The sequence below is a fragment of the Scylla paramamosain genome, unplaced genomic scaffold, assembly GCF_035594125.1.
Source record: "Scylla paramamosain isolate STU-SP2022 unplaced genomic scaffold, ASM3559412v1 Contig5, whole genome shotgun sequence".
Classification (NCBI taxonomy): Eukaryota; Metazoa; Arthropoda; class Malacostraca; order Decapoda; family Portunidae; genus Scylla; species Scylla paramamosain.
This window is the reverse complement of record NW_026973670.1, coordinates 1,930,001-1,937,500: the sequence shown is the minus strand read 5'-3', so window position 1 is coordinate 1,937,500 and position 7,500 is coordinate 1,930,001. Positions and strand designations below refer to the sequence as shown.

Below are 7,500 nucleotides of genomic sequence, written 5' to 3'. Positions count from 1 at the left end.
GCTTTCCTTCCCTCCTTCTCTCCTCCTCCTTCCTTCTCTTCCTTCTTTCTTCTGTTTTTCTACTGCAACTCTCTCTCTCTCTCTCTCTCTCTCTCTCTCTCTCTCTCTCTCTCTCTCTCTCTCTCTCTCTCTCTCTCTCTCTCTCTCTCTCTCTCTCTCTCTCTCTCTCTCTTTCTCTCTCTCATTACCATCACAGTTGCACGCAATATAATCTAATGGAAAGTTGAATAATAGAGGCTTATATTTCCCGCCCGCTCATTGGTCCGCGGGTTCATTGCGTCATCAACACCGTCTCCTATTGGTCCCTCCGTATCCCGCCATCTAATCACCGCGTGGTATTAATGTGACGTCACTGTGTGCCTTTTGATTGGCTGGGAGTTTCGTGACGTCATATATTTGGATTTTTATTTATCTACATATTTAGTGACGATTTTTATTTATTTTTGTTTATCATTGTTTTTGTGGTGGTGGTGGTGGTGGTGGTGGTAGTAGTAGTAGTAGTAGTAGTAGTAGTAGTAGTAGTAGTAGTACATAAGAACATAAGAACATAAGAAATAAGGGAAGGTGCAAGAAGCGAGCAGGCTTACACGTGGCAGTCCCTGTATGAAACACACCTACCTATTTCCATCTGCTATCCCCATCCATAAACTTGTCTAATCTTCTCTTAAAGCTCTCTAGTGTCCTAGCACTAACTACATGATTACTGAGTCCGTTCCACTCGTCTACCACTCTATTTGAGAACCAATTTTTTCCTATCTCCTTCCTAAACCTAAATTTTTCAAGCTTGAACCCGTTATTTCTTGTTCTATCCTGGTTGCTGATCCTAAGAATTTTGCTTACATCTCCCTTGTTATAACCCTTATACCACTTAAAGACTTCTATCACGTCACCTCTTAACCTACGTCTCTCTAAAGAATGTAAATTTAACAGCTTCAACCTCGCCTCGTAAGGAATACTCCTCATCCCCTGTATCCTTTTAGTCATTCTCCTCTGTACTGATTCTAATAGACCTATATCTTTCCTGTAATGTGGGGACCAGAACTGCACCGAGTAGTCTAGATGAGGTCTGACCAGCGCCAAGTATAACTTTAATATTGCTCCCGGCCTTCTACTTTTAACATTCCTAAAAATGAATCCTAGTACCCTATTTGCCTTGTTTCTGGCTTCTATGCATTGTTTCCCTAGACGGAGTTCAGAGCTAACTATAACTCCTAAATCTTTCTCGTACCCTGTACCTACCAGAGTTTGGTTGTCTAATGTGTACCTATTGTGTGGGTTTCCTCTACCTACGCTAAGCACTTTGCATTTATTGATATTAAATTGCATTTGCCATCTATCCGTCCATTCATTCATTCTATCTAAGTCTGCCTGCAAGGCGATGGCATCCGATTCTGACTTAATTAATCTACCTATCTTTGTGTCATCCGCAAATTTACTAACATCACTACTAATTCCACTATCCAAGTCATTGATATACATTAGAAATAACAATGGCCCTAATACTGATCCCTGTGGCACCCCACTAATTACATGACCCCACTCGGATTTCGAGCCGTTTATTACCACTCTCTGTCGCCTGTCACTAAGCCATGACCCTATCCAGCCTAACACCTTCCCATCTATCCCGTGTGCCCTAACCTTTCTCAGGAGCCTTTGATGGGGTACCTTGTCAAATGCTTTACTAAAGTCCAGATATAAGATATCATAACTATCACCATTATCTACTGCCTCGTACACCTTACTGTAAAAACTTAACAAGTTTGTCAGGCAAGACTTCCCATTCGTGAAGCCATGCTGTGACTGATTTATCAAGTTATGTTTGTCTAAATGTTCCCTAATGTTCCTCACTATTATTGACTCTAACATTTTACCTACAACTGAAGTTAAGCTGGCAGGTCTATAATTAGACGCTAAAGTTTTATCTCCTTTCTTAAAGATGGGTACTACATTAGCCTGCCTCCACATTACTGGTACCTCACCCGACTCCAGTGATTTCCTAAAGACAGAAACTAACGGCTCACTAATAATCTCTTTGCATTCCTTAAGTACTCTGGGATATATTTCATCAGGTCCTGGTGACTTGAACTTTTTAGCCTATCTATCTCCTGTTCCACTATCTCCCTAGTTATGGAAATATCTGTCAGCTTCTCATTCTCATCTGCTCTAAACACCTGTTCACTATCTGGCATATCCTGCATTCAGTAGTAGTAGTAGCTGTTGTTATTGTTGTTTTTTTATACTAGTAATGAAACATCAATTAATCTACAGTTATGCGTGTAAATGTAATTATTATAATTATTATTATTATTATTATTAATACTGCTTCCACCACCACCGCCGTCACCACCACCCTCTCTCTCTCTCTCTCTCTCTCTCTCTCTCTCTCTCTCTCTCTCTCTCTCTCTCTCTCTCTCTCTCTCTCTCTCTCTCTCTCTCTCATCAGTGAAATAAGCAGTAAATTTCTGTTAGGCCTAACGAGAGAGAGAGAGAGAGAGAGAGAGAGAGAGAGAGAGAGAGAGAGAGAGAGAATTTTCTTTTCATTATCACAATTGTTGTACATAAGAACATAAGAACATAAGAAACAAGGGAAGCTGCAAGAAGCGACCAGGCTTACACGTGGCAGTCCCTGTATGAAACACTCCTACCTATTTCCATCTGTTATCCCCATCCATAAACTTGTCTAATCTTCTCTTAAAGCTCTCTAGTGTCCTAGCACTAACTACATGATTACTGAGTCCGTTCCACTCATCTACCACTCTATTTGAGAACCAATTTTTTCCTATCTCCTTCCTAAACCTAAATTTTTCAAGCTTGAACCCGTTATTTCTTGTTCTACCCTGGTTGCTGATCCTAAGAATTTTGCTTACATCTCCCTTGTTATAACCCTTATACCACTTAAAGACTTCTATCAGGTCCCCTCTTAACCTACGTCTCTCTAGAGAATGTAATTTTAACCTCTTCAACCTCGCTTCGTAAGGAATACTTCTCATCCCCTGTATCCTTTTAGTCATTCTCCTCTGTACTGATTCTAATAGACCTATATCTTTCCTGTAATGTGGGGACCAGAACTGCACAGCGTAGTCTAGATGAGGTCTGACCAGCGCCAAGTATAACTTTAATATTACTTCCGGCCTTCTACTTTTAACACTCCTAAAAATGAATCCTAGTACCCTATTTGCCTTGTTTCTGGCTTCTATGCATTGTTTCCCTAGACGGAGTTCAGAGCTAACTATAACTCCTAAATCTTTCTCGTACCCTGTACCTACCAGAGTTTGGGTGTTTAATGTGTACCTATTGTGTGGGTTTCCTCTACCTACGCTAAGCACTTTGCATTTATTGATATTAAATTGCATTTGCCATCTATCTGTCCATTCATTCATTCTATCTAAGTCTGTCTGCAAGGCGATGGCATCCGCTTCTGACCTAATTAATCTACCTATCTTTGTGTCATCCGCAAATTTACTAACATCGCTACTAATTCCACTATCCAAGTCATTGATATATATTAGAAATAATAATGGCCCTAATACTGATCCCTGTGGCACCCCACTAATGACATGACCCCACTCGGATTTCGAGCCGTTTATTAGCACTCTCTGTCGCCTGTTACCAAGCCATGACCCTATCCAACCTAACACCTTCCCATCTATCCCGTGCGCCCTAACCTTTCTCAGGAGCCTTTGATGGGGCACCTTGTCGAATGCTTTACTAAAGTCCAGATATAAGATATCATAACTATCACCATTATCTACTGCCTCGTACACCTTACTGTAAAAACTTAACAAGTTTGTCAGGCAAGACTTCCCATTCGTGAAGCCATGCTGTGACTGATTTATCAAGTTATGTTTGTCTAAATGTTCCCTAATGTTCCTGGCTATTATTGACTCTAACATTTTACCTACAACTGAAGTTAAGCTGACAGGTCTATAATTAGACGCTAAAGTTTTATCCCCCTTCTTAAAGATGGGTACTACATTAGCCTGCCTCCACATTTCTGGTACCTCACCCGACTCCAGTGATTTCCTAAAGACAGAAACTAACGGCTCACTAATAATCTTTTTACATTCCTTCAGTACTCTGGGATATATTTCATCAGGTCCTGGTGACTTGAACTTTTTTAGCCTATCTATCTCCTGCTCCACTATCTCCCTAGTTATGGAAATATCCGTCAGCTTCTCATACTCATCTGCTCTAAACACCTGTTCACTATCTGGCATATCCTGCATGTTTTCCTGAGTGAAAACAGTTAAAAAATAATCATTCAGAAGTTTACTAATCTCCTCCCCAGAACTAACCAGCTCCCCATCTGCTGCCTTTAATGGACCTACAGTATCCTTATTTTTCGTCCTGTATACCTGATAAAATCCCTTGGGGTCCGTCTTCGCCTGGCTGGCTACCTTTAATTCATAATTGTCCTTAGCTTTCCTCGTTAACTTCCTGACTGTTCTAACTAATTCATTATACTGTGTCCTTAAAACTTCCTCACCTGCCCTTAATCTCTTATATATACTTCTCTTACGCCCTATATAATGCTTTAACCTAGCAGTCATCCATTTAGGGTCATTTTTTTGTGATCTTATTGTTTTATACGGGATATTTGCTAATTGACCTGTATGAACTTTATCTACGAAATATTTATACAATTCATCTACATTTACTTCACCTGAACCCCTCATCTCGTTCCCTACCATCCTCTCCCCTCCCTCATCAACTCGCCTCGACCTTACCTCTCTCATTTCAGCATGACCTGACATTCCAACATACTCACACCTATCTCCCCCTTCCTCTTTCCTCCTCCCTTCTGGAGCCTCACCTCACCTCCCTCATCCTGCCTTATCTCTCTGAACTCCGTCCCTGACCTGACCTCACCCTGCATCCTTTGCCAGTCCACTCCTTGGAGGTACCTTTTTAATTCTTCAAAATCTGCTCTCCTAAAGTCAGGTATTTTACTAGTGTTTTTATTTCTAACAGTTTCTTCCCATTCTAGATTGTACCTAATTTCCCTATGGTCACTGTTACCTAGCTGTCCTCCAACCTCTACCTGCGTGACTGCTTCCTCCCTGTTAGTAAGAATTAAATCTAGAATATTATTCCCTCTTGTGGGTTCTACGACTACCTGTTTTAAAAAATTATCCTGAATTACCTTAAGAAATTCCTCTGCTTCCTTGTTACCCACAATCAGACTCCAGTCGATATTCCTAAAATTAAAATCTCCTACCACACATACCTGACTGTACCTGCTTGCTCTATTTAATTCCTGCCACAGTGAGGTGTTAATTTCCTCTGAACTGGTCGGTGGTCTGTAAACTACCCCTAGTACTACTGACTGCGATCCTTCCTTAATATCTACCCATATCGACTCTGCTTTGTTATCTGTTTTAATTCTATTGTTCATACAGCACTGTAATGTGTCCCTAACGTATAACGCGACACCTCCTCCTCTCCTGTTTTCCCTATCTTTATAGAACATTGTATACCCATCTATCTTAACCTCTGGATTAAATACTTTTCCTGACATATCTAACCAAGTTTCAGTTAAAGCAATGATATCAAATTTCTCTACACTCGCTATTCCTCTAAGCAAGTCTATTTTATTCAGAATACTTCTACAATTTGTGTAGTAAACACTTAAGCTATTTCTCACCATCCCTAAGCTAGCTTCCTTTCTAGATTTAACTAATTTGCCCCTTGCCTTCTCCTCACTACCCCTTCTTCCCTCCCGACTAACGAAAAAAGTGCTTCTTCTCATTCTTATCATAATCATCGTCATCATCAGTACAGCGCTGTTATTTTTACCTCTCTCTCTCTCTCTCTCTCTCTCTCTCTCTCTCTCTCTCTCTCTCTCTCTCTCTCTCTCTCTCTCTCTCTCTCTCTCTCTCTCTCTCTCTCTCTCTCTCTCTCTCTCTCCAAACAAATTTTCTACCCATTTATTTATCTATTTATTTATTTATTTATTGTATAATGTAACGATGTATTGAATTGCAGTGTGTGTATTCTCCCCAGTGTTCCCTCGCTCAGTAAGCTCCCCACTCTGACATAATCCTCTCAGGTAGTCTCCCCAACAACACAAACAAACACTGCCCTTAACAAACTCCCCACACTACCCTCCCCTTCCCCTGCCTCAATTAACCTCCCCAAAAATATATGACACCCATAATTAAACTCCTCAATTATACAGTCTCCCCATCTCTCCACTAGTCTGATCTCTCCGTCTTCCCACGTCCGTCTCTTGTCAAACTAGTCTCCCCATCCCCTCCCAAGCCTAACCTCCTCCCCTTATCTCCCCATGTCCTAACAATCTTGTCACCACTACACTACCCTCCCCACTGCAACATAAATCCTGATACCTAACCTCCCCTTACAATCCCACTTACAATCTCCCCAAAATTAGTCTCCCCATCCCCTCTGGCTAACCTCCCTATTTCTCTCCCTTTCCAGACGTCACTCAGCATTTATCTCCCCATTCCCCTCTCTCTCCTAACCTTCCCAGCTCCCCATACCCACAAATTAATCTTCCCATTTCCTCCCCGTCCCACGCCTTCAACTAAGCACACATTTTTCCATCACTTTCCTTCCTCCAACCTCCCCAGTCTAATCTCCCCATCTCCTCCCATCACTCACCATCTTTATCATGAACTAACCTCCCAGTCTCACCACTCATCTCCCCATCACCCCTTCTTTCCCCAGCCTCCCCATCTCATCCCCCACTAATCTCCCCATCTCCCCCAGGGCAAGGCTGCGGGTGCTCTCCCCCAGGGCAGTGTTTGATGGCGCCCCTGGGATTATGAGTGAGGCAGTGACATCCGCCCCTGCCCCCGCCCGCTCCCTCTCCCCCAAGACCCTTGAGGCCAGGTCGTTCGGTAAGTGAGGCACTGGGGTGATGGGGTGAATGGGCGTGCGAATGGGTGTTTTGGGGTGTTTGTGGTGGTAATGGGGCTGTTTGGCTGGTGATGAGGTGACAGTGGGGAGACATGAAGAGGGGAAGAGAAAGAGAAGGGAGAGGGAAAAATTTGAGGAGTTAACAGGGAAGGAACAAGAAGACGTGTTTGTTTGTTTGTTTGTTTGTTTGACTGACAGAGAGAGAGAGAGAGAGAGAGAGAGAGAGAGAGAGAGAGAGAGAGAGAGAGAGAGAGAGAGAGAGAGGCGAAAGCAAACACAAAGACAAAGAAGATTTAAAGCAAGGACAAAAAAGAAAGAGACTAAGAAAGTGAGAGAAAGAAAGAAAGGAAATGAACAGGAGGAGGAGGAGGAGGAGGAGGAGGAGGAAGGAAAGGTAAAAAAGGGACGAGAAAATGGGAAAAAAATGAAAAAAAAAATTAATTCAGAATTCCAGAAGAAAAATATTTAATTCTCTCTCTCTCTCTCTCTCTCTCTCTCTCTCTCTCTCTCTCTCTCTCTCTCTCTCTCTCTCTCTCTAATATCATCTTTATCCTCCTATCTCCCTCTTCTTACTGGTCGCGAGGAGGAGGAGGAGGAGGAAAATAAAAAAGAAAGGAGGGA

At 42.2% G+C, this 7,500-nt stretch overlaps 1 protein-coding gene across 1 annotated transcript in view; it reads left to right on the top strand.

The window, feature by feature from the left end:
• The window catches only part of LOC135096631 (uncharacterized), a 100,292-nt gene that overhangs the window by 5,840 nt on the left and 86,952 nt on the right, over positions 1-7,500 (top strand). Inside the window, exon 2 of the mRNA XM_063998298.1 lies at positions 6,730-6,860. The gene's annotated coding sequence lies outside the window, so the exon portion shown is untranslated. The remainder of the gene's footprint in view (positions 1-6,729; positions 6,861-7,500) is intronic.